This window comes from Mesoplodon mirus, assembly GCF_964341445.2.
Source record: "Mesoplodon mirus genome assembly, chromosome: 14".
Taxonomy (NCBI): domain Eukaryota; kingdom Metazoa; phylum Chordata; class Mammalia; order Artiodactyla; family Ziphiidae; genus Mesoplodon; species Mesoplodon mirus.
In genome coordinates this window covers 18237507-18265481 of record NC_138990.1, presented here as the reverse complement: position 1 = coordinate 18265481, position 27975 = coordinate 18237507, and positions in this window count along the sequence as shown.

The following is a 27975-nucleotide window of genomic DNA, read 5'->3' as shown; positions in this document are numbered from 1 at the left end:
TCATCTATACAGTTGACCCTTGAACAGCATGGGTTTGAAGTGCCCGAGTCCGTTTATATGCGGATTTTTTTTTTCAGTAAATACGCACTACAGTACTACATAACCTGCAGGTGGTTGGATCCATTGATGTGGAACCATGGATATAAAGGGCTGACTGTAAAGTTATACTCATATTTTCAACTGCATGGGAGGTCGGCATCCCTAGCCCCCACGTTATTCAAGGGTCAACTGTATATTGTAACAGAGTAGAGCCTGCAGAAGACTTGATTTCACCCAAATCAGGTTTCAAGATTTGTGAAAAGTAAGAAAGACTTTGTGTGAAACCCTGGAGCATTACTGTTCACATGTATTATTGTCCTTCCTAGGCAAAGGCAAAAAGATATTGGCTAGTTTTCTCAACTGAAATACCAAAGTACACACTGTATAATTCAGTTACAGTGAAAAAGTTTGCTTCCAGTGGAAATGGATGTCAGTTGTGTGTGAGGGTTTGGAACACAGGGTTCAAGGGATAACAGTGTATTGCTTGGAGGACCTGGATAAACCTCTCTCCTTGGCCCTTGGGTTTTCTCACAGGCAAAGTAGTGTTATAGGGATCAGTGCAAAGGATAATGAGGCCCTGAGCTTTGTAATCTTGTATTCTGGGCTTTATACTTTGAAGGGCTTTTTTACGTACAGGGTATTGACCAATTCCCTAGGGAAACGTTCTGCAGGATCTGTCTGAATCTTAATGGGAGGTACACTGTGGATTTTGTCAATATGAGTTGGAGATTTTCCCTATAAGCGAGGTGGTAGCTGATTCAGATGATCAGTCTTCAGAATCAGCTTCAGTGCCATCAGAGACAGCAAATAAAAGATGCCTAAGGGTCATTTAATTCACCTGATTGGCTATTTTGATTTCAACTGTGTCAAGTTCTACAATTATTTTCCCCTTTTGGGAGAAAAAAATTTCAGGATGATCCTTTTCTAAGAAGTCTAGGCTTAATAGATGAATAGGGCAAGGAGCTAAGGCGAAAAGCATGAGTGTCTCTCAAAGAGCCTAAACAAAAGGGACTAGGTTCAGAGACAGGACCCTGTTGATGTTAGAGATCCCCACTATTTCAAGTCCAGGGACTGAAACTTTAGTTCGTTCATAGAGTGGGGAAGCCAATAGAGAAAATTTAGGAACCCAAGGTCTGCAATAACCAGCCAAACCTAGGAATTCACCAAGCTGTTGCTTAGTAGTGGGTCTGGGAAATCCTGTGTGAGCCGAATTCTTTTTGGAGATAGCGGAATCCCTCGGCGCTTAGATGGTGACCTAGGTAATGAACAGTGTCTGGAGATAATTGTAAGTTTTCCTTAGAGACTTCGTGTCCTTTTCAGCTCACTGTTGGAGCAAATACAAGGAGTCTTTTGTGGATGCCTCTTGGGTAGCTGAGCCCAGCAGGGGATCTTCTACATACTGTGAAAGGGTTGATTTCCCGGGAACTCTAGGGCGCTTATGTCTTGGTGGAGCATTTGGGAGAAATCAGAAGGGGCCCCAGTGAGTCCTCGAGGCGTGAGTGTCCAGGTATATGGCTGATTGTTCCAAGTAAGGGCAGGTAGATATTGGCTTTTGGGGTCTAAGGGATGTTGAAGAAAGCTGAACAGAGGTCTACGGCAGTGAAGCATTTCAAATCAGGTGGAACCTGTGGCAGAGGGTTTGGGTTTCAGGACAACTGGAAAAGGGGTTACCTGCAGTTGACCTTTGAACTTCATGGTCTGAACTGCGTGGGTTCACTTCTGTGTGGATTTTCTTTCGGTAAATAGTACTGCAGTGCTACACGCTCCAAGATTGGTCGCATCTGGGGGGTGAAACCACGGATGCGGAGGGTGGACTGTGAAGTTATATGCAGATTTCAACTGCACAGGGGTTGGCACCCCTGATGCCCATGTTGTTCAAGGGTCCCCTGTATCTTACTAGTAGCTCTCAGGGCATGGACAAATCGCCATCCCCGTCCACTACGGTTCCAGACCAGTAAGAGGGGCGTGTTGCAGGTCTGGCGCAGGGAATGGTTAGCTCCTGCCTGCTTAAGTCTCCTGCTTTGGCTGGGCGGCCTTGTATGGTCTCAGGCTTCGATGGATATTGAGGTAGCCTAGGGAGAGGTTTAGCTACATCTATCTGAACCTTTATATTAGGTTCCACACTTGTTCTTCTTCCAATGTCAGTATTACAAGCAGCCCACAAATGTTTGGGTATGTCAGTTAAATTAGGGGACTTTTGTTGAACTTTCTCTGTCTCGGAAACACTACAAGGAACATAAAAGATCAGGTGCAGGTTGGTCAGGAAATTCTAAGGTGAGTTTTCCATTGGAAGCAAAACATATTAGACCTTCTAATTTGGAAAGGAGATTTCCAACTGATAGAATGACGGGGGGCTGGGTCGCATAGCACAAAGGAAGTTTCTTCAGGAAAAGGTCCCAGAGTCATTTGTACCAGTTGAGATGAAAATGCTCTGAACTTGATTAGGTACCCCCACTATGGGCACCTCCTTTTTACTGCGAGGAATTTGTTGCCCTGTGAGGGTGGGATTTAAAGTAGAAAATGCAGCTCTGGTATCCACTAAACTTTGGCACGTTTTCCCCTTAATTTTAGTTTTAGTTTCCCCTCGGCGGTTTACGGGAACTACCGGTACTAGTTTGAGAGCACTCTGTGTTTTCACTGTCCCCGTTGATTACAGCTGTGACACCAGCCTTCGGACCAACATTTTTCAAAACTTGAACCCTTAGGGGACTGCGGTGCAGGTGTTGTTTTGTGCCTCTGGCCCTGGAGCTGTTGTATCTGTAAGGCTGGTAGTTCGGTGGATTTCCGTTTGCAGTGTTGCTCCAGGGTCCTTTCAAAATGCTCAGCTGTAGTCACGAGTTTAGACAGGCCTGTGGCCTCCCATCCTATTTCCTGCCTTCTTGTCAGTCCATGAATCTCATGAGATAATCCATTTACAAAGAGGGCACCTAGAGCAGGCTGTCTGGGTTATTTATTATATGGAACCCTGAATGCCAGAAAAGGAGAGCTTCCAGATGGGCTATAAAGTCTGCCACAGATTTATCTTTCCTTTGTTTGCATGACTGGATAATAGACAGAATCAGTGCAGGCAGGGAAATGCTAGGAATGGCTTGTTAACGGGCAGTTGCTGTTTTGTGAGCCCTTTCTGGTTAAGGATCTCGAATATCATTCTTGGGGTTTTGCCATTTTGTTTCTTCAGGTTTTTTTTTGCTGCGCTGGGTCTTTGTTTTGGTGTGTGGGCTCTTGTTGAGGCATGCGGGCTCTTCGCTGTGGTGTGTGGGCTTCTCTAGTTGTGGCACATGGGCTCTCTAATTATGGCATGTGGGCTCAGTTGTGGTGCGTGGGCTCAGTAGTTGTGGTGTGTGGGCTTTAGTTGTGTGCAGGCTCAGTAGTTGTGGCTCATGGGCTCAGTAGTTGTGGCACATGGGCTCTCTAGTTGCAGCATGTGGGCTTTCTAGTTGTGGCACACGGGCTCAGTAGTTGTGTGTGGGGTCAGTAGTTGTAGCGTGTGGACTCTAGTTGTGACATGCAGGCTCTCTAGTTGTGGTGCGCAGCCTCAGTAGTTGTGGTGCATGGGCTTAGTTGCCCCACAGCATGTGGGGTCTTAGTTCCCCAACTAGGGATCGAATCCATGTCCCCTGCATTGGAAGGAGGATTCTTAACCACTGGACCACCAGGGATGTCCCGCTGTTTTGTTTCTTGCCTCCATTTTGGGGGATACCCCAGGTCCTACCACACGTGTACAAACTGATAAAGATCTGGCAGTCCAAGGTCACAGGCCCAGACAGTGACTCTAAATTCTTCAAAAAAACTTTTGGGGTTCCTCTCTAGATTTAGAAAATACTTTATAGTTCTTTGTTCAGTCTTAGATAAAGGGATGAAGGACACCTGAGAGGGTTCATCTGCAACCTTGGGTAGTTTTATTTTAAATGGTAATTGTTTGATAGTCTCTCTGTAGTGAAAAGGTATCTTAGGCAGAAAGTTAGTAAACTGTGAGTACTCAGGTGAAAAAGGACGGGGGGCAGTAAGAGTCACATCAGTCGTGACGTCCGTCCTAGCATCTTTTGTGTTAGCTACCTTTTTGTCTTTAATTTTTCCTTAGCCTTTTATTTTTGGCTGCATCGGGTCTTTGTTATGGCATGTGGGATCTTCACTGCGGCATGTGGGATCTTTCACTGAGGCACATGGGCTTCTCTCTAGTTGTGGCGTGCGGGTTTTCTCTTCTCTAGTTGTGGCGCGTGGGCTCCAGGGCGCATGGGCTCTGTAGTGTGCGGCACATGGGCTCTTTAGTTGAGGTGTGCAGGCTCAGTTGCCCCGTGGCACGTGGGATCCTAGTTTCCCGACCAGGGATTGAACCCGTGTCCCCCGCATTGTAGGACGGATTCTTTACCACTGGACCACCAGGGAAGTTCCCCTTAGCCTTTTGTAACGAGTCTGTTAATAAAGCTATTTTGGAATCTTGAAGTGTTTTGTAATCTTATGCATAGCAATTAAAATAGGTATCCCGTTCTGTCTGTCCAGTTTGGGACCCTTTGCTCTCCAGTGTATTTCTCTGAACTATCTTGTCTAATTGGAGCATTCCCCATAATGGCCATTGTCATTCTAGGTTGTTTGTAGTAAAATTTTGCCAGCTTATTAGATAATTGCAACTTCCAGGATTATAGTTGTTAAACATGAAATAATCAGGTCGTAGTATACTCAACTCTCTACATATAAAGGATCCCCCCTCCCTTTTTTTATCCAGGCCTTTGGGTTTCCTGGAGCCATGCTAATCTGGAGAGCGGGAAAAGGACTGAACTTGCAGGCCCCAAAGAATGGGGACTGTGGACTGATTCCAAACAGACAGGGAGCTGTAGCTGCCACCAGCAGTTCCTGATGTGGAATCTGGGGACAGGGCTGAAGGTTTTGTGGTCTGAATGGCTGGGGCCTTGGCCCTGAGCAGGACCATCTGCCAACTCAAGTGGCTGCAGGCAGAATCCTCTACCAGTTCAAGCTGACCCGCCCTGTAAAGGAAAGCCAATTAGATCAGGAGCTTGAATGCAAGAAGAACCGAGCTCAACCAAGAGGAACTTACCAGTGGTCCCCCAAAACAGTGAGATACACAGTAAGCTCAAAGTGTTCATGGATGCCAAGCTTGTGCTTCTAGTTGTCCCCAAATGCTGTCAGAAGCTCACTTCAGTCCCACCACGGCCGCCATCTGTGGTCGGGTGTAAGAGCGCCCTCTGCAGGCCCCTCAACACCAGTTTTAGTTAAGGTTTCCCTTGTTAATGTCACACCTGGGTGCCAAGTCCCACATCAGGAGCTACACAGATTGGAAACCACTGAGGCCACATTGAAGTAACGGGAGGGGAAGAGGAAGAACTGAGGCATTTCCCACCTAAAGTCTCTGTCTTACTAGAGTTGTAAGCTTTGGAGATCACCTTGAAGTGTTGAGTCAGCATCACCTTATTGGGTGCATCCTTTCTACAGAGGTTTGACAGGCATCAGGTACAAAGCTTAAAAGGGATTATACAGAATAAGACGAGGAGCAGAATAATGACCCCAGGTTACATAACAGTGCTAAACTAGGAGCCCACACCTGAAGGTAACCAGCTAAAGAGATAAAAGGACCATGGATTGTCAGGTGAAATTTGTCTTAGCCCAAGTGCTTGTTCTCTGATTTGATGTCATTGGGTTTCTACTGCTCCAGAGGAATTTACCTGTGCGTAGCAGGTGGTGTTTGCTGTCCCACACACGCCTTATTGTTCGACAAGTAGGTAACAAGGGCTATGTGATTGACAAAACTACTTTAGCCAATGAGTGAAGTGATCATTGTTGAGTTGCTATTGCATTAGCAGTGAAATCGACAAATTTCCCCAATTCCAGAGAGAGATTTCTAATGATTTGTTCATAGACGTGAAAGCCCGCAAAGGGATAAGTGCCCTTTGATGGAGGCAAATCCAGCATCATGTAGACCTCCTGGGATTTCCTGCTTAAGGTGGCGGTGATGAAGTTTTAATTGGGAAGATTAATGGGAGGCTTCTCATTTATTGTGATGCTCATGGCGAGACTTAGAAATTCTAGTAAACATCGCCTCCAGTCCACCAACTGTCTGAATATCCACGGGCCCCTTTAAGGCTTATTTGCCACAGACAAAGATAGAACCTGGTGGTGCACACAAGACCCCTGCTAGGGTTTGATTATTACTAGTGCCATTAATTGGGGGTATTTGGTTGGCCCTTTCTAGCCAAGGGTCGGTGGTGTTTGGGGAACAGTTAGGGAGAAACTGTCCTGTCCTGTGGACTTTGTTCTGGAAGGCCCTACAGAGGGGGATTGTTTTGCTATGGCAAGCAGACCTAAGGTAGTAGTGAGAACAGGGAACTCTAAGTGGTATAGATACAATTAATTGCATTGAATGTTACGGCAGAGGAGGGGTCAAGCAAGGTACAAACCTGGTTGTAGAGGTTCGATTTGGTAAGAAATACCCAAAGGGCTGTGGGTATAGTTAATGGTCGCATTGGAGATGAAGGAAAAGTTTGCTATGGGGAAGACTAAAGGGTCATTGCCATCATGGGCAGATTTGGGTTTCTGATGATAGACGCACAGGCAGAAAGTTTTCCTCCTTTTGCTAGGGGTTGGGTAATGGGAATGAGGGCGTTGTTTCTCCGGGATAGAGGAGGAAACAACAAGGTGAGAACAGGCAGAAAGGAGAGAATATATAGGCCTGATTCTGTTGTCTTGGGAAAGCTGTCTGCTTTAGCTGTTCTGTGCTTCAGTCCTTAGAAGTCTTTAATTTGAGGTCACCAGTTGGTGTGCAGGTGCAGTCAGGGGTGGGGGCTTTCTGTAGATGAGACACGTTGATCCAGGAGTCAACTTCTCGGAGTTTGGAGGCACAAGTATTGGTCGGTAACACTTGATAAGGGCCTTTCCAGTTTGGTTAAAGGCTTTTTGGAGATCCCTTTTCCAATAAACAAAATCCCCAGGTTGCAGGGTGTTTGAAGTCTTCATCTCCTGGGAGCACTGTGAAATGATTGCTCTACTAGAGCATGAGTTCTTTCAAAGGGTTTAATTAGACCTTGCTGCACAGATGTATATCTCCTTTTATTAACTGCAAGTCTAAAGAGGCAGAGGCTAGATGCACGGGGCGCTCAGTTATTATCTCAAAGGGTGAGAGTTTGAGTTCCAGAGGGGCTGGATCTGAGATTTAGGAGGAGCAATAGCAATACTTTTGGCCAAGATACTTGAAGAGTTTCCACAAATATTGCCACTTGAGTTTTGATGATGCCACTGGTTCATCTGATTAGTCCTGAAGACTGAGGATGATAAGTGAAAGTGCTGTAGAACTGGCCAGACAGCACAGACTTGCCATGATATTTGACCAGTGAAATGGGTTCCCTAGTCACTGTGGAACTCACGTGGGGTTCCCTAGGGTAGGGGTGAGTGTTCCCAATAAGATTTTAGCTACTGAAGAGGCAGTAGCTTGTCTAAATGGAAAAGCTTCAATCCAGTGGAAAAACATAAAAATCGTCACCAAGACACATTTGTATCATGAAGTAAGGGTATCTGAATGAAGTCCATTTGTCAAACCCCGAATGGCCCAATAGGCAATTTAAAGTGCCCAGAAGCAGTGAGGACAGGTTTCCCTGGATTGTATTTTGTGCAGGTGGGGCAGGCAAAGTGGGCACTTCGTGCAGCCTTGTTAATATTTCCCCACCAGTATTGATTCATAAACGTCATCATTTTATCTCTAGACCAGTGGTTTAATGCATGTACAGTGATCAGTGGTGGGAATTTTAGAATTTCTGGTGGGACCAGGTTTTTATTTGGTCCAAACCAGAGGTTTTTCTTCTTATCGTACCAACAGTCATTTGACTGCCAGTAATGTTTTTTCCTTCTCTGGTCCTGATTGTTGGGTGTCTCTTGTCAATTTCTCCAGACTGTCATCAGGAAATGAGTTCCCTTGGACTGTGACAGAGGTTTGACTTTTGGACTCTTTGGAGACAGCATTTGTGTGTGTGTGTAGGGGGGGGAAATGTCAGCAAGGTGATTTCCTTTAGCTTCCAGAGTCAAGCTTAGAATGCCTGAGGACCTTAATAATAGCCAAAGCAGAAGATAAGAGTATGGCATCTAATAATTCCTGAACGTAAGGGCCTTCTTAAATTTTATCTCTGCTGGAAGTAAGGAAGCCATGTTGTCTCCATAACATTCCGAAATCGTGAGCCCCTCCAAAGTTATATCTACTATTGGAATAAACTTTGAAAGTTTTGCCCTTGGCTAGGATACAGGCCCCTGTGAGTGTGTATGGTTTGGCTTGTTTGGCCGAAGCAGCCAAAGGCAAAGGTGCTGCTTCAGTTACTTCAAAAGGAGTTGATGTTGCATATCTTGCACAATATCTACCATTTTCATCTTTCCAGTGAGAACTATCAGTGAACCATGAAAAGTCAACATTATCCAAAAGAGTTTTTTGGGGTTTTTTTTTGCGTTACGCGGGCCTCTCACTGCTGTGGCCTCTCCCGTTGCAGAGCACAGGCTCCGGCCGCACAGGCTTAGCGGCCATGGCTCATGGGCCCAGCCACTCCGCGGCATGTGGGATCTTCCCGGACCGGGGCATGAACCCATGGCCCCTGCATCAGCAGGCGGACTCTCAACCACTGCACCACCAGGGAAGCCCCAAAAGAGTTTTCTATAAGTCATCATGGGGGGTGAGAAGGTGATCTGTCAATACTAAGCAATCATGAGGGTTTTTTCAGTAGAGGTGGGGAGAAAAGAAGCAGGGTTAAGGTTATTACAGCAAGTAAGAGTGATATATAAGGGACAGTTAACAGGAGAATTTCCTAGGAAGTGAGATGGTGTACTGAAAGATATTGAGTATGATGAGAGTTAAGAGCTTTGACAGCACGTGGCCCAAAATGGTCAAGGGCGATCTCATGACTGTTTCCTCAGGGGCCTTTGCAAGAAGGGCTGCAGCAGGTATAGCCCTGAGGCAGGGGAGGGGAGGTGTCCTCCCAGGCTATGGGATCTAGTTGTTGGCTGTAATATCCTGTGGGTTTGTGGTGATCCCCGTGCTTTTGGGTGAGTACCCCAAGGACATTCCCTTCTTTTTCATACAAAAAGGAAGAAAGGGAATTGATCATTGGGATGTCCAAGGGCAAGGGGGTTTATTAAACTTTAAGATTTGAAAAGTCATGCCATCTGAATCTTCCCAGAAGATAGGGTTAGGTTTAGTAGTTTTTAACACGGCATATAAAGGTTGGGCCATAAGGGAAAAGTTTGGGATCCAGTTGTGACAATAGCTTGCCAATCCAGGAAAACCTTGCAGTTGGAGTTTGGTTTTGAGCCTTAGGACGTTCAGGGTGCCATAAAGCCTGTCTGGATCTAAATGCAGTCCTTGTTCTGAGATTAAATGTCCTAAATTTTGAACTTGTGTGAACAAATTGTAGTTTTTCCTTAGAGACTTTGTCACTTTTAGGCTAGGAGTTCAGTCAATAGTTGCTATGTCTTCTTGTGAGGAGACTTGTGAAGAGGAGCAGAGAGATAAGTCATCCACATGTTGTATTAAAGTGAAGCCTCCAGGGAACTTGATATCATCTAGATCAGCCTTTAAAGTTTGTGAGAAATCAGAAGGACTTTCAGTGAAACTCTGGGACATTACTATCCAGGTGTACTGCTGTCCCTCCCAAGTAAAGGTGAAAAGATATTGACTAACTTTTTTCTTTTAATTTATTTTTGGCTGCATTGGGTCTTTGTTGCTGCCCGTGGGCTTTCTCTAGTTGTGGCGAGCGGCGGGGGGCTACTCTTTGTTGCGGTGCGTGGGCTTCTCACTGCGGTGGCTTCTCTTGTTGCGGAGTATGGTCTCTAGGCACGCGGGCTTCAGTAGTTGTGGCATGTGGCCTCAGTAGTTGTGGCTTGTGGGCTCTAGAGTGCAGGCTCAGGAGTTGTGGCGCAAGGCTTAGTTGCTCTGTGGCATGTGGGATCTTCCTGGACCAGGGCTCGAACCCATGTCCCCTGCCTTGGCAGGCGGATTCTTAACCACTGCACCACCAGGGAAGCCTCTCTTTTTCCTTGTCTCGCTCCAGCAGCACGGGGTTCTTTTAGGGTTTCTCCCATTGCACCATGACCGTACATTTCTTTTGAATTACCTTATCTTGATATAACATGAAAGACTATACATAAGGAAACTGTTGCCATTTTTCTTCCTTTTTTACAAGATAAGTCTAACTGCAAGATGGCATTGTAGTTCCGAGATCCGTTCTCAGGCCACTGCTCCCCCAGTTCTAGAGAGTATTGCAGCCAGGTAGTGTTATAAAACAATATCGTCTTTTTCCTTTTCATAGGCTCATAACTGAAAGTGCCCCAGTTTTGGAGAATGCATCTCAACGGGCTGCATTTCCCATTTTAGGGGCTTTTTCCATCTGGCCACAGTGAACAGAGGCTCTCTAAGAACCCCAACTGTGTGGCGTTTGCAGGAACTGTGCGTCCCCAGTGCCTGGGTTCAGGCAAATATTGGCTTGAAACAAGGTGACTGCTTCACCATGAAAATGAAGGCCTGAAAAGATGTTGTTCCTTTAAAAGGGAGCCCCTGTGAAGCCCTTACACGTCATGAGCAGATGCTCCAATACCCCTGTAAATTTCTTAGTCACTTGGGAACATCCCAAAGGATCAGAGGGAATGGTGCCTCTTTTCTTGGAATCAGAAAACCCTCATGAGGTGAATTCGTAGAGGGAGTTTTGTTACCGGATGCAATGAGTTCGTCACATGGGGCACGTAGCCAGTGAACACATCAAGTGTTTTGTTTTGTTTTGTTTTGCGGTACGCGGGCCTCTCACTGTTGTGGCCTCTCCCGTTGCAGAGCACAGGCTCCGGACGCGCAGCCTCAGCGGCCATGGCTCACGGGCCCAGCCGCTCCGCGGCATGTGGATCTTCCCGGACCGGGGCACGAACCCGTGTCCCCTGCATCGGCAGGCAGACTCTCAACCACTGGGCCACCAAGGAAGCCCCACATCAAGTGTTTTTGATTAAAGCAGAAGCAGTTAATTACTTGTGACAAGTCAGGAGACAGGGAGATAGCTCTCAAAGTGCTGACTCGCCAAAGAGCGGGACCAGGGGAGTTTCAAGTCTGGGCATCATGCGTATTCATGAAAGGGTAGGCGTGATCATTGTAATGAGGCAAAGGTTACTCTAGGTTGCCAAAAACTGAGCAAGTAGGTGGTTGGTTGTTTTTTGGTTGTTTGTTTGCACTGTGGTATCTTGTTGACTGGAATGCACTGTAACCTTTTTGGAACGTCTGGTGCCTGGAACTTTCTGCAACTTAATGGTTAGTTTCTACAAAACAAAACACACTTTGGTTTAACCCCATCCTTTCCCTACTGCTTCCTCACTAACAGTTTGTCATGATCACTGAGAAACTCAGTCCCCAAATGGCCAATTCAGTTTAAACAAGTAATAGACGATAATACACATCACTCACTCATATTCACAGACCTGACTTTCAGACGAATTTGCTCTGAGTCAGATTCGAGACCAAATTTAAGCTAACAGTTTCCAGGAGTTTCTAGACCACATTCAAGTTTCCAAGTATCAAGAGCATCTCTGAGAATGATTCTTTCACTTCCTTTCTCGCCTGCCAGTGGGGTCTCCCCCTAACACCAGGGCCCTCCAACAAGGGTCAATACCAGCGCACTCTCACTGTTACCGAATTAAGTCGTATGGACCCCTGCTCGGGCCCTAGCCCGATCGAGGCCCTCTGCCTTGGCGGGGAAGGTTCTTTTTCCATTTGGGTTCGTGCAGCCAAAAATGAAACCCAACGTGAGGTTGAAGCAGCACAAGCTTTATTCAATGGCCAGAGAATGGAGAAGCGGGAACTTAGTTCACAAATCAACTTCTCACTTTAACGGTGAGTGGGGTTTGCTTTTGAGGAAGGGCGGTCAGGGGAGACGTGAAGCCAGTGCTGGGGAGCATAGTTTTCTAGGAAAGAGGCAGAGCTCTCCTGGAAACGGGGTGCCACCCCTTTATTGTTCTTTTTTGGTCTGTGACTTCTGGTCTTGGCCACCTGTAGGTGTGTCATTTAGTACACTAAGGTATCAATAGTAAAATCAGCATAAAATGAGACTTAGGGTCTGTTGGAGGTCAGATTCGTTGCCATCTTGGTTTCAGCTGGTTCTATCTGGTTTTGTTTCTCTCTTCCTATAGCTTCCTTTGTTTGTGCCCAAACCCTGTGACTTAAAGATACGTTAGTTCCTGTTCAAGGGAGGGGTTAGCGGGTTTTGAGCAAGGATCTAATGGCAACTCTGCTAAAATAATGAGGCGAGAAAACAGGTTTCAAACCCCTGTACTGAGACACCCAGAAGAGATCTTGTTCCCGGGCCTTTCTTTCTGCAGAAGTGAACCGGCAATGTGCCAAAGGTTGTGGACGCTGTGCCAGGGCAGAGGTTCTGAGGATGCATCTTCTAGGCAAAGTCGCCTAGGCAAGCTGCTGAGACAGGTTGTCTGGACCCCACTCCCGATGCAGGGCCAGGAAGCCATGAGCAATTGTCCAGACAGGATTTAGGGTCCCATCTGGGGTGCCAAAATTTGTACCCGAGTAAGTGGGCTCCTTGCCCGCTGCACAACAGAAAGACCAGATACTGAGGGAACAGTCTTTTGCAGAGAGCAGGCTTTACTGCAGGGCATCCAAACAAGGAGACGGGAGGCAAAGGTCAGATCTGTCTCCTCGACCAGGTTTTGAGTGGGGTATCTATTGTGGACGTAGAGAGTGAGAGGGGGAGGGGCTCGGAAAATGGTGGGCAGGAAGTAAGGTGTAAGTGTCGGGAGTTCTCTACACGGGCACGACCGTGCTTCATGCCTGTTCATGGGTCACGTGTGCAGTTTGGCGGGGGGGTCCATATGTTACCTGTGGCGAAGTTTCAGCCAGTGACATCTAGCATTCACCGTCGGTCATTCTAGTTCCTCAGTGCGCCTGCTCGCCCGGGCGACGCTCAGTTGAAGGGGCCCTTAGCAAGTTGTTTCCATTCCTGCAGTTTCCCTGGTACTCTGCCGGACAAGCCTTGGGGGCTCAGTACATCGTCCTGTTTCCATTTTATGGGCCTTGTAAGATACAGGGTGTGGTTTCAGTGCCATCACTGAATAATGTGGTACTGGTGCTTCAGTATTGAATATTGTCATAAATTGTATAAGAATTCTTCCATCATCTTGAGCCCTGGAATTGTGCATAAGAAATTGTTTTCCACGTCTAGTTGTGTTCTATTCCTCTGGAAATTCAATTCCATGCCACGAAGTTGGGTTTGGAAGTCGATGTCTGTTTTGAATTCTGTTTACTTACCTCGGTAATGAGTTTTGTTCTAACAGGCCCTCTCCATCACGAATGTCATGGGAGTTCTTCTAAGGACCTGCAGTAGTGTTGCCCTTGGTTCTTCTTCTGCACGTCATTTTAACTTATTCAGGGTTTTCCTTATTTCCCCTCGACACCGACGTTGTGCTGGTGTTTTCCTGTCCCACCTTGAATGATTGTAGTGTTTTCTGAATGCTGAGGAGTTGTACAGACATTGCAGATTTTCCTCTCTTCACAGCGCTGGTACCTTTTACTCCCATCTCTGTTCAAGGAATGGAAACTATAGCAAAGATGTTGACAATGTAGCCTTGGCTTTTCTTTTTGTGAGTATACTATTTCTGTCATATTCTGCTGAGAAATAAATATGTCATATTACTAAGCAATAGAAGAAGGTTTTTTTTTCCCCCCTTTTATAGCTGTTTGACCAATGGTCATTGGTTTACTGGTAGGGGGAAGCCTTACTAATGTCTTAGGGGTTTGACATCTGGGTTCAGCCGGGCTGGATCAGCCCGTCGATAGGTACCAGCCAAGGGTGTGGTGGTCCATGCCAATTGGCAGGTAAGTCTGGGAGTCACCTCTTCAAATAGCGGCGGATGCTTCTTGTGGGTCTACCGTGATTGTATCTCTGTAGCACGTCGGTTCAAGGGAAACATTATCCATTAACTCCTGGGACGGGATTGTGTAGGGAGGTTAATTAGAGGCCTGGTATCCGCCCCCATGTCAGCTATTACACCCAAACCCTTGGTAGTAGGAGAGCCACACCTGTTTTCACTCCTCCCAAACAGGTGAGATGCTGTATAAAGTGTTCATGTCAATGCGTTTGCTGCCAATTTTACGTAGTACTTTGACCAAGCTCTTTCTTTCAAGCTCCACCGGTACGAAATGACCCAGCCACATCCACCCACATGCCCGGTGACTTACTAACTTATTAACTCATGTATCATGAGATCCCAGCCTCAGCTTGTTGTCCTCTGTGCATTTCTCTAGGTGTAGGACTGGGCCTTGGTCCCGCTCTTCTGCAAGACTTGAGTCCTGACCCCATGTGCTGTTACCAGCTAGGCTACCAGGGCAAGAAGGGTTATTATTGGCAATACAGCAACACACATTATTGGACCAATAAAACACAAGAGTATTTTTATGTATTAATCCAAAGGTTGCCATGGAGACGCACAGTAGGCTTGACACCGTCAGGAGTCCCTGTTCCACATGAAACCTCAGAAGCCAGCTTTGGAAAACACAGCAAGTGACTGGCCATTGTTTCAGAAAGCAGAAGAAAATGAGAGGCAGCGTAGGAAACAGTAGCAAGTAATAGATGTATTCCTGTTGCAGCAGTAACATCAGAGCAGATTGTGAAGCTGTAGGTCAGATGCCGAGTGCCTGGGCCGTGGCTTCCCTAGGATGCCCACAACACGGGCAGCAGCACAGGGGAGCAGGTGGAGCTGTGTGTCCAGATCCCTCCTCCTTCGTTTCTCCACCACTTCAAGCCAGTTTCAGAAATGCACTTCTGAGGAAAGATCTTATATCCAGTAAAAGTCTGCGGAGCAAAGACAGGCAATTAGCAATTGGCATAAACACAGCCCTGGCAATAAGTAGCAGTAAGTAGCAGGACCCTTAGAAGCTCAGCTTACAACTGAGGGCCACCAGATGGATGCTGTGGCCGCAGCCAGGGCCTTGGAGCCAGAGGAAGGGAGGGGGACAAGGTGGGGGGGGGACACCCAGTTTGCACCAGAGCTGATTGTACAGTGCTTTCCTGTGCTTTCTGGCTGCCCACCTCTGGACACAGCTGGGCACACCCTCAACTCCAGCTGCTGTTCACATGAAAGGAGGCTCTGAGAGGCCCCCCAGGCCCCTGCCAAGACTGAAACCAACATGAGAATAAAGCTACATCAAAGCAAAATGTAGCACCCAAGTAAGTTGTTATATTACAGGGCTGTTTTTGACTCTAATGTGGCATTTTGAGCCATATCTGTGCAAGTTAGTGAGGGGGTGCTTGTGGCAGGGCAGGGATGGGAGAGGATTGGACTCTAGCAAGGACCTTCTCTAATTCAGTGGGTCTCAAGGTGTGGGCCTGGACCAGCAGCTTCAGCACTGCCATCTGGGAGCATAACTCATCTCAGCTTAATTTACATCCCTGGGCAGGAAGAGGGAAGGTTTTCTCCTTGCCCAGCAACAACCTAGCCAATGAGAAACCCCAGCAACGCCTAACTCTCGCTCTCCTCCAATGAACTTTCATTCAAAACAGCTCCTCCCAACTTCCCCCTTCTCTTCTATAAAAGAATGCTCCTCTCCTATGTCCCCCAGCCTTGCCCATGGTTCACCATAGTGTGCATGGCCTGAATTGCAATTCCTCTGCTATTCCCGAATAAACTCAATTTTGCCGCCTAAAACACCTTGCATGTACTCTAACGGGCATGTAGTCTAAACAATAAGATGTTTGCCCAAGTTGTTTTACAGGAACTCGGAGTCAGCTGTGTCTAGTTTGAGCTGAGCTGGTTGAGACCGGAGTGGACCACCAAGCCTCCAACTGGATGTGTACGAGTGTCCACTCAGTGACCTTTTGGTGTCAGAGGGCCCCAAATTCCACCCTCAGATGTGCTAAACACCTCAATTTTCTCAACGTACAGAGGCCTGTAGCGTAGTCACACCTGGGCAGAAGGATGATTACTGCACCTTTTTCCAATCGCCTTTCCCCATACCCCCGACGCCCCTCATGTCTCAGACCTGCCCTACTGCTTTATACTTTATCCCATAAGCACCCCTTGCTTTCGGGGCCTGTTCTCCCTTCTCCTTCCTTGGCTGCCTCGTGAATAATCCTTCTCTTCGTTGCAAACCTCCGGGTCTCACCATTTGGGCTGGCTGCCTGTGGAGCAAGACGAACCTGTTTGGGTAACAGAATTGGGACCTGAAGACAGACAAGACAGGTCTAACTGCAAAACCCACAGGCTGAGGTGATGGAGCTCTTGAACGATGCTGCTCCCTCAGCAGCCTGTGTCAGCTTCCTGGATTTCAGTTGTCTATACTTTTTACTTCCCTGCCCTGGGCTCTTCAAAGGCAGGGACCCAGTCTTAATTCATCTCCCCAGTATGTGCACAGAGCTCCGCTTTAGGCTCTCATAGATATTTGGTGTCTCAATGAATAAAGGAAGAAAGAGAAGAACAGGAAAGGGAGGGGAGGATAGGATGGGGGGGATGTGGGAGGGGCAAGTATTTTGGAGAAGTTCCTTCTAGAGGACGGGGTGTTTGGTGCCATCGGCGGTACTGCAAAGGACTGAGGCTCAGGGGTGTGAGCTGTGGGAGGGGCTCAGCAGGTCTTAGCTGAGATCCCAGGACAAATGGCTTCAGGAGAACAAAGCACAATCGCCCTTGCCCAGGCATTAGTTGCAGAGCAGAGAGCTTCCATAGGCCCACTCTCGGCATTTCTCCTCCTCATCCGAAATTCTAGGCAGAGGCGGACTTCCGTTTATGGGAGAAGCAAGCGGGATAATTCTGGCTATAAATGTAGCTCCCTTTTCCCACTGATCTATATCATGTATGCCATAATTTCTGGTTGATCTTCGATGGGCAGCCTGTCACACAGTCTAGTTTTTTTTTTTTTTTTTTTGCGGTACGCGGGCCTCTCACTGTTGTGGCCTCTCCTGTTGCGGAGCACAGGCTCCGGACGCGCAGGCTCAGCGGCCATGGCTCACAGGCCCAGCCGCTCCGCGGCACGTGGAATCCTCCCGGACTGGGGCACGAACCCACGTCCCCTGCATCGGCAGGCGGACTCTCAACCACTGCGCCACCAGGGAAGCCCAACATACAGTCTAGTTTTAAATTCCTCTCTCCTTGAGCCATTTTGCCAACTAGTTAAAACTATCTTATACTTAAAAATACTTGAGAACTCCAGTCAAAGGAACCCTGGAGTGAGTTCTTTTATGAAGCCGAGAGCCTTTTTACAAAGCAAAAGGGTTTTTCTGTTTTACACGTTTAAATGATTTTTTAAAAATTCTGACCCAACTTTACAAATAGTAAAAGAGGACGCTTTGATGGGATGTTAAACCGAAACAGCCCAGAGTCACGTGGAAGTTTCACCTGTGGCTCTAAAGTCAGCAGCAGGTCAGAAAAAGGATGAAGGGTCTCCGTGAAATGCACCCGGCAAACTTGCTTCTTTTGAAACAGACCGTTCTATTGAATGCTTCCCCATGGTGGAAACGGCAGCAGCAGAAGCAGCCTCCTCCTCAAAAAGTGTTTAGTGTTGTTTCTCTCTATTTACAATCAAGAATCGTTAATAACTATGCCAAAGGAGCAGGTTTGAAAGGTAGCCCTTGGGGCAAACTACATGGCTGAGTCCTGCCATTCTTCCCCTTCGAGTGGTGCTAGAGGGTTAAGACCATGGAATTTGGAGCCAGATCTAGGTTCAGATTTTGTTTCTATCACTCGTTGTAGGGCAGCTAACAACCTCACTAAGCTTCATTTGTCTCACCTGTGAAATGGGACTAAGAAACTTATCTGGCAGGATTATTACGAGAATGGATGAGACAGTGCATGTACACACAGCAAGCACTGAAGAAATAGAAGCTATTGTCATCACCACTAGTTACAGATGAGGCTTTTTTCTTTTTACTGCCTGGAACTCAGAAGCGATGAGTGGAGCTCTAGCAACCCCATTGGGATCATGATGTAACTTTGTGAATAGAAGTCAAGCTTCAGGACTGATAAAGCAGAAGGCAGAAGAGCTGGGGGGTCTCAGATGACATCGTGGAGCCCTGGATCATAGCAGTCCTGGGCCACCTACTTCTGAGGGACTTTAGGTTGTATGAGAGAAAACACTCCCTACCTTGTTGAAGCCATCATGACTTGACACATGTTAGTAGCAGCCATATGCAATTCCTTGCCGGGTGGCTTTAAGGAGAGACCTCCTAAAACTTCTGGCCCTCACTTTCATCTCTAAAATAGAGGGGCTCAGATAACCCCTCTGGACTTTCCCCTCTCACATAACAGGCTCCTGTTTCGACCTCCTGAGTCTGGGGGTTACACCAAAGCAGAGTTTCCTAGACTTCACCTGTTTGCCTTGATCTTTTTGCTTAGTTGCAGCAGCCTGGTTTGGGGGTGGGGCAGGGGATGGGGAGGAATGGGGCAGGTGGAGGGGCCAGTAGAAGGTAGCAGTAGACCTGAGGTTAGCTCAAGATTAGGTCAAGACCTTGAGGTCCTCATCACCGTGTTGCTGTCCCCCTAACACTGCCTACAGGGGACGCCCTCAGCCCACTTCCCGAGCTCAAGGGTTGTCATGGTCAGCATACCAGGAGGATATTTGTTCCCACAAGCTCAGCCGACCTCTTCCCAGTCAGAGCTGCTTCGGTTGCCTCTCCTCCTCAGCGGGATGAAAGCAAAACGTCGAACAAAAGACATCAATCTCGTGATTTTTTAAATGAACTAGAGCGGCAAGCAGCCGTATTGGGAAATGGCCACAGGGGGTCGCTGCGCGCTCAGTAATGAAGGGATGGACGCCAGCCGGTGGGGAAGGGGAGACTGTCTAGGAGGGTTCGGATTTGAGGAAGGAGCTGCTCGTGGAAAGGATGGAAGATGCTCCTTTCTGCACAGCTGAGTCCCCCACTGCAGCTGAAAGGGAAGAGCCTTAGTGTCGTCTTTGACCCCCAAACCAGGCTTGCAGAATATTACTGTTATTGTTTTCATTGTTACAGGATTTTGGATTTCTCATGTAATCTTTTCTGGCTCACAGCTGATGAAAGCTATAGATCCTCTCTCTAAAAAGGTCAAATACCCACTATGATAAATCAAGGCCAAAGCCTGGGGCCCGGAGGGTCCTGGTGGTAAGTAAGTGTCTAGCTCCCCTTGCTGGGTGGATGGTAAGAGAACTTCAGGGCTGCCCTAGTCACAGGTTTGAATCCCACTCTGGCGGGGTGACCTGCTTTACTTATTGGACACTTGCTTTTCTTACTTATAAAATGGGAACTCTGAGCTCCTCCTTGGTCGGGAGTTCATGTGGATACAGCACACGGAGAGCCGTCAGCAGGTGGCCATGTGCCTCCCAGGTTGGAGGAACAGGAAGGAGAGGCCTGGGGAGAAGCCAATGGGCTGGGACGTTGTTACCAAAAGTGGGGTCCAGGGGCTTCCCTGGTGGCGCAGTGGTTGAGAGCCCGCCTGCCGATGCAGGGGACATGGGTTCATGCCCCGGTCTGGGAAGATCCCACATGCCGCAGAGTGGCTGGGCCCGTGAGCCATGGCTGCTGAGCCTGCGCGTCCAGAGCCTGTGCTTCGCAACGGGAGAGGCCTAGACAGTGAGAGGCCCGCATACTGCGAAAAAAATGAAAAAAAAGGGTCCAGCTGCTCGATGTGCAAAAGCCAATAAGGTGGCACGGTTGGTGGAGAGGAAAGTTTGCTTTATTGCAGAGGCTGGCAGCTGGGGGTGGGGTGTGGAGGAGTTGCGGGGAGGTGCAGACTCGTGTCCAAAGGCCGACACCCCCCACTGACAATCAGCGGGCAAGAGCTTCCATAGGCGGAGGGAGGGTGCTACACGCAGAAACTGCGCAGTCACCTCTGACCGTCGTCTTGAAATTGGTCATGCGGTGGTCTGATCAGCGTTGTCATCTTGATTGTTTTAAGTACAGTTAGTCTTCAGTTCCAGGGTCGGTTTTTTCCCATTTCTTTGAGGCTGGTTCTCAGAATTGTGGCAGCTTGTGTCATGGCTACAGTCTGGTCATCATGTAGTTAACTTCTTCCACCTGGAGGGGGTTTTAGTATCTATAAGACAGCTCACAGGAGATGGCTCAGAATATTAGCTGTAGCTTTTAAGGAGGAACTAAAGGTCCTTGACTTTGCTTAATGACTCAACTATTATTTTTGTCTCGTTGGACTGTTTTCCTTTGTTTCTGCACTTTCTCACTTCTCTAGTTAAACTTATTCTTTGGCTAAAGGTTTTCCACAGACAAAATGCAGACGGAGGGCATGGGCAAGGACCACAGGGCCCTGCTCCGTTTCAATATGAGCCTGGATGTGTTTGCACTTGGCCGGGAGAGGCAGGTGGACGAGCAGCCCAGAGCTCAGGGGAGCTGGAGGGCTCTCTGGGGTGGTGCAGATGCACGGGGTGTAGACCAGTGGTTCTCAAACTTTAATCAGCTCGGAAGCACTGGAAGGCTATTGAAACACAGATCGCTGGGTCAGCGGACCCTGAATACCGTGCAGTTGTAACCAGCTCTTTCAGGCTCCCCAGCAGGGGGCCTGGACTCGCTGCTTTTCAGTGGTTGTTGGTCTAAAGGCAGGGATGAACTTCAGAATTTCTGGTCGGTTTGGAATTGTGCCTTAGGAAGTGTCTGACACACCATCTTCCTATTCCTTTATTTCTGCCCCCTAAAGATTTCATTTGACCAAAGCGTTCCCTGGCTTTAAAACATTGGAATGTCATTGGTCTAAACCAGTGGTTCTCAACGTACGTTCCCCAGATCTGTGACATCAGCGTCACCTGGGAACTTGTCACACAGCCAATGTCTTGGGCCCCACCCCTGACCTGCGGATCAGAAACTTGGGTGGGAACCAGCAGGCTGGGGTTTAACAAGCCCTGCAGGTGATGTTGATGTGATTTAAAGCCTGAGAGTGCTGGTCTGAAGGGAGTGTGGGCCCGGTGCTTGGGCTTCGGCCATTCTCCTGTTGGCAGATTTGCTACAAGCATCCTTCTCCTTAGCGACCCTTTTCTCTTTGGCATCCCCATCCCCTACCTTTCCCACCTCCCCTCATCAGTCTCCAGGTGTCTAAAGATGCTCGCCCCTCTCTCTGCTCCCCGAGCTAGCACCTTGCAGTAGATAGTGAAGGGCTCACCAAGTACACTAACTTCTACCAGTCCCATAAAGGGGGTAATGAAGTTCCTGCCCTGATTTCCACTTGCAAAAATGCATGCTTCCTTAAGAAAAAGAGAAAGTAAGAACCCCAGGGCCAGATGGGGATGCTGGGATATTTTATGGCCTCTGGGCACCCCTCAAATGGCTAATGATGACGGTCCCCACTGGTTGAGAGGGTATAATAGTGTTACTGGGTCCAAGCTCGTACTGCTCGCTGCACAACAGGCTGATAAGTCAAGAGATGAGTTGCTGGGGCAAAGAATAGCGACTTTATTCATAAAGCTGGCATGCTGGGAAGATGGTGGACTCCTACCCCTAAGAACCATCTTGCCCGAGTTAGAATTCAGTCTTCTTTTATACTAAACGGGGAGACAGTAAAGTCAAACATTTCCTGGGCCTGGTCAGACTCCATAGGGGACCTGTTACTTTCTTCCATCCTGCAGGCATTCACAGGCGGGCCTGATCAGGATGTTTCCTGTGAGCTAAACAAAGGTATTTTTAGCTTAATGCTCATTACTTGGGAGGCAGGGTTCCCAGACATGGGCCATGATGTATAATTTAAGCTTATAAGCAACATCCCTTTAGTGATTAACTTCTAGCAAAAACAATAAAATATAAAGGTCAAAGTAAAAGAAACACATCCAATATGGAGTCAGATTTGTTCTTCCCTATTACAGTAGCAGCCTTTGCACCCAGCCAGGGTGACCCCTGCCCCACACTGACCCCACCCACCCACCCCCCAGCTGTCTTCCCACCAGGCTGCTGGGTCCCTGAGGAGACAGGGCCAGTAGGACAGCTTGTTTGAACTGATCAGGTCTACACCCCTTAAATTGTCGAGGCACTCCTATCGAGTGAGCATCCTCCCCAGATTCTCAGACTGAGGAAGGAGTCCATGTAAGTTCTGAATTTCCCTGTTGCTTCAGGAGGCAGAAGCTGTGGCGAGTCAGATCAGGGGCTTGGCTGTTTCTCTTGGCATCAGATAGCTTCTTGGTTTCTTCTGTGCAATAGGGATGAGAGCAGTACCTGCTTTCCAGATAAAGCACTCAGCACAGAACCAGGTGTCCTGCTATCACCATGGAAACCAGGGAGCCAGAGCATCCATCCTTCCAGGACAGCCTCGTGCGGGCACCCCACTCGGGGCCGTGGGTGCCCCGAGCCCAGGCAGAGCTCGGAGTCTCATTACCCCTTGGGGTCCTTGTCTGTGAGCAGAAGCCGAGGGAGGAAAGCTCCTCTGGTCCTCCGAGCCAGTCATAGTGGGTGGATGTTTCCAGCCTCCGCAGGCCTTGGAGTGGATCCTTCTGGAGCCCACCCTTCTCTCCCTGCGGCTGAGCTCGAGTCGGCAGTGGGTCCCTGGGCACGTGGGGCAGGGCCACCGCTCCCAGCTCAGCGTCACCTTCCTTGGCGAAGCCCAGGAGGAAGCAGGCATCGGCCGTGGCACCTCATGTGGACTCTGTCCAGTGACAGCCATCCTTCTGGCTTCATGTCCTGGGAGCTCAGGGCCAGGAAGCCTGGATGAGGGGGGAGCGGAGTGGCAGCCAAGGGCGGGGGGAGTTGGGTCACGGTTCTGTGCAGGGCGGGCCCTGACCACCCGGCGTGATCCCAGGCCTTGGGGAGGGAGACACTCCAGGTGCCTCCCTCCACAATTTCATGTCATTCTGCCAGCAGTCCAGGGGAAAGAGTGGGTGAAAATCAGTGACATCTGGGATCCCCAAAAGGCCACCCCTGGCTGCTGAGCTCCAGGCTGTGCAGCCTCGGGTGTGGCACCCTCCCTGCCAGCCACATCCTTGACCTGGTGACACTGCAGGGGACATCCGATCAGCTGGTCCAGTGCAGAGCTTCTAGCGGGGGCAGAATGGCTCAGCTCCACTCTGGAAACAAAGCCCTGGTTTTGTTTGCACCACCCACGTGGAGTGGAGGCCACCGGGCCTCTGTTTGCCCCTCTGGATCTGTCTCTTTCATCCCCAGGGCCCAGAGTGGCGCCTCACCAGAACAATGTGGGGTGCCAGAAGTCACCCCAGAGCCCGAGAAAGGCCACACAGGCAGCAAGGAAGAGGGTGTTAGCCCCACACCTGCACCAGAGCCGCCCCGGTTGTCTGCCCGGTTTCCCCAGCCTCACGGCCACATGGGTGGAAGGACGCGTGAGAAGGAAGGGTAGCCTCTCTCCCTGCAGGGGAACTGGCCCTGGGCCGCTGCAGGCGCAGTCAGCGTGGGTCCAGGGGTAGAGGAGGGGGCGGGAGCACAGCCAGAGCTCCTGGAGGAGGGTGCAGGGTGGGCTTTTCTGGAATGTGCAATAGTTAATTTAGCTAATCTATATTGGTGGCATTCGAGTTCTAATTTTTAGCTATCATCAACTACATGAAAAAGTACCCCATACCTGTATCTTTGTATAGTTGTCCAATCATCTACTTAGGATAAATTCCCATTAACATGGAAACCCCATGTGAAGAAGAGAGAGCCTTAAAAATCTTGTTCATCTTTTTATCTTTAGTGTCTATAGTATCTGGCATATAACACAATCTCAATATATATTTGTAGACTAAATAAATTTTTTTTTTTTTTTTTTTTTTGCGGTACGCAGGCCTCTCACTGTTGTGGCCTCTCCTGTTGCGCAGCACAGGCTCCGGATGCGCAGGCTCAACGGCCATGGCTCACAGGCCCAACCACTCCGCGGCATGTGGGATCTTCCCAGACCGGGGCACGAACCCATGTCCCCTGCATCGGCAGGCGGACTCTCAACCACTGCGCCACCAGGGAAGCCCTAAATAAAATTTTTTGAAGTGGAATTTTTTTAAATAGTTCATATTTTGTGGGGTGATAGGGATTTAATGCATTTACTATTTGAAGTGCTTCACATAGATAAGGGTAATTAATTTTTTTATAAATGTATTTTTTTTTTTTTTTTTTTGCGGTATGCGGGCCTCTCACTGTTGTGGCCTCTCCCGTTGCGGAGCACAGGCTCCGGACGCGCGGGCCCAGCGGCCATGGCCCACGGGCCCAGCCGCTCCGCGGCACATGGGATCCTCCCAGACCGGGGCACGAACCCGTATCCCCTGCATCGGCAGGCGGACTCTCAACCACTGCGCCACCAGGGAGGCCCTATAAATGTATTTTTATGTATTTATTTTTGGCTGCATTGGCTCTTCGTTGCGGTGCGCGGGCTTCTCACTGCGGTGGCTTCTCTTGTTGCGGAGCACAGGATCTAGGCGCGCGGGCTTCAGTAGTTGTGGTGCACGGGCTTAGTTGCTCCGCAGCATGTGGGATCTTCCAGGACCAGGGCTTGAACCCGTGTCCCCTGCATTGGCAGGCGGATTCTTAACCACTGCACCACCAGGGAAACCCCTGAAGTGGAATTTTTGAGTCAGAGGATATGCATATTGTATATTTTAACATACATTGACAATTGTATATAGAATAATTATACAAATACAACCCCATCAACAATATCCGGAGATACCTGTTTTTCTTTGTTCTTGCCAGCCCCATCCACCGGTGGACGGGACCCAGTGGATGCCAAGTTCTAACTGGTCCAATGAGGAGCCGGGGAGAGGATGGGAGATTCCTTCCTCCCCTGAGCCTAGAGAAAAGAGAGCGCCCCCCACCGAAGTACCCTGTGAGCAGTAGGTGCTCCATACACACTGGACCCACACTGCTCCCCTACCCATGGCCCCCAGGGCCTGGGTCAGCTTTTCCTGCTGTGTGGTTTCTAAGGACTCTGCTTCCTCTGGCTGTGAAAAGGTACCTGTCTTTAGCGTCAGTGTGTGTGTGCAGCAGCTCTGTCGGATCACCTCAGATGCTCGGCCGAGAAGAGCTCAGGTTAGAGCCGGGAGATGAAGCGGGCTCAGCAGCCCCGGTGTAAACACAGGTTTGGAAGGACCTGGGCCCCCGGAGGTGTGGGAGCAGAAGGAATGCCTGTGCCTGGTGGAAGAAGTGGCACCCAGCCTCCTGGGTATCCCTGATCCATAGGAGTGTCATTGATCCAGGAAAAGCAGGTTTTGCACACATTTTTGTGATCTGATGAAATTCTACCTTCAAAAGGCCCTAAATCTAAAACCTAAGATGCAATAAAAGAAAATAAGCCCCAAAGCCACGGGAAGTGATTTTGAACTTATTCAGAATGTCCCCCTCCCCCGAGGAGCCTTCCCTGATTTACCCCTCAGTCTTTCCTTGCTCCCAGCTCCTCAGCCCCTCGGGCCACAGCCCCAGCCACACTATAAGCTCACAGTGGCCACATCTAGGGTGCCAAGGACGGCCCTGAGCACTTTGCAGGTGCTTCCCCACAGGTGGGTGTGATTGGTAAAAGCAGGCACCAGCCCTGAGAGGTTGTGCAACGGGAGTGGCTCAGCTCAGGATTTGAGCCCGTATGGCTGCCTTTTCCTTTTCTCATCTCTTCCCTGGTGTTCGCCTGTCAGGAGCTGTGAGGGTTAATTTCATGTGTCACTTTGGCTGGGTCATGGTGTCCAAACATTATTCTGGGTGAGTCAGTGAGGGTGTTTTTGGACAAGATTAACATTTGATTGGTGGATGGCGAGTAGGGCAGGGGGCCCTCCATCCTGTGAGGGGGCCTCGTCCAATCAGCTGCTGGCCTGAATAGAACAAAAGACGACCCTCCCCCAGTAAAAGAGACACCTCTCACCTGAAGTCTTCAGATGAGAACATGAGCTCCTTGTTCTATGAAGCTTCCGGCCTTTGGACTTGGCCTGGGACAATGGGTCTGCAAAGTTTAGTCTTGCCCACGTCCATGATCACGTGAGCCAATTCTTAATAAACCTCTTTCTCTTTATATAGATACACATCCTATTCGTTCTGTTTCTCTGGAGAGCCCTGACTAATAGAGGAGCCTTTCGTAGATGCTGTGCTTTGGGCAGCCCCAGGGCACTCAATGTAGCACCCAACCCGTGGGGGCAATAAAGCATTTTTGAAGCCAGGGGTCCCTGTGTAATGGACCCTCACCCCCAAGAAGGGCATTTGCTCCTCCCTGACCCCTGCAGGGCTGTGGGAAGAGGTATAGGCCCAGCGAGTGGGCAGGGTGGTGGGGTGAGCAGAGCCAGGACTGCAGGACAAGAGTGATTGACCAGCGTCAGGTCAAAGCAGAGAGAATGTCAGCCTGTGGCCCCCCAGTGGGCCCTAGACTGGATGCCGATCCTTGTCGCTGTTGGCCAAGGCAGAGGGCAGGCCACGTGGAGTGGGACCCAGGGGAAGCAGCAGACCTGGGTGTCCCAAAGGTAAGTCCCAGCGTGCACCTGGGGGAGGGGGCTGGAGGCTGTAGGGGCCGTTCATCACAGAAGTAGCAACTTAGGTGATAATAAACAGCAGACTGATCTTTGTTTGGATTTTGTTATTGTTTTTAAATTCTCCGCAGACAATGTACCTTTTATGGCTGGTACCAGGGCCGCCACTCCCACTCCCCTTGGTGGGAAACCCTTAGACTTTCAGGATCATTGAAGCAAAGTGTTTAGTTTGGTTGTTATTATTTGGGTTATTTTTAAAGCCTGGATTCCCTTGGCTGTAGGGAAATGTTCCCTTAAAACAACTGAAATAGAATGTCAGCCCCAGCGCAAGTCCTGGGTAGTCCAGTGGGTAGACCACCCCCTTGCCCCCCAAGACCCACATTCTGGAGAGCAAGGGCTCTGCTTGATCAGCCCTACCACCTGGCGGACCCTCCCCTCTGAGAACCTGTCCTGACTCGGGGAGGACAGACGTGGTCAGCCATGGAACCACGTGGCCAGAGTCCTCCCCACGGTTCTCTACCCACCTGCCCAGGTGAAATATGAAAAGGGGGACACAAGAGTGTCCAGTAGTCATTTTCCTGGCCATTTTGTGCCCCCCAAACCCTGGCCTGGGAATCTCCTTCTGAGATGTGGATGGAAGGCAAGAATGGAGGTGGGCTCCTGAGGGTCCCAGCTGGACTTCTCCCCCGAGGGTCCAAGTAGCACACCCTCACCCAGGTCGCCTCTGCGGGCAGGTGAACGAAGCCTGAGCTCTCACTCAGCCGACTCTGCTGATTGCTTCTCCATGGACCCTCTGCCACCGCGATGCCCACCCCTTGCGCGTGGGCATCGTCACTTCATGGCAGCCCTGGAAGCAGCTGCAAACTGCCTGGAACCCTGGACCTGGGCGAGGGTGTTATATTCTTCAGGAAAGAGGCAGGTGAGGTTCAAATGATCACCCGATCAGGTAATCACACAGGATACATGCCTCTGTGCCTAGTTCTCCCACTCGCTACAATCTGTGCGATTCATTCATGTCGTTCTGTGCCCAGGGCTTCCTGCCCTTTCAGTTGCTGGTGGTATTCCATTGTATGAATATATACATATGCATTGAGGAATATACTTAAGATCAATGTACTTTGTGTAATTACTGTATTTGTGTTTTCCTTCAGTGTAAAAATTTTAAAATGCACCCCAGGAATGTGTGCCACCCTGTACAAAGTCTGGCAGCTGCACACAGCTGAAATGAGTTCTCACACTACTCTTTACTGTGAAACCTATATAGCCGATTGATTCACACAGACTTTTTAAAAAATTAATTAATTAATTTCTTTGTTTTTATTTTTGGCTGCGTCGGGTCTTCGTCGCTGCGCGTGGGCTTTCTCTAGTGGCGGCAAGCGGGGGCTACTCTTTGTTGCGGTATGCGGGCTTCTCATTGCGGTGGCTTTTCTTGTTGTGGACCACGGGGTCTAGGCGTGTGGGCTTCAGTAGTTGTGGCACGCAGGCTCAGTAGTTGTGGCTCATGGGCTTCAGTAGTTGTGGCATGCGGGCTGTAGAGCACAGGCTCAGTAGTTGTGGCACATGGTCTTAGTTGCTCTGTGGCATGTGGGATC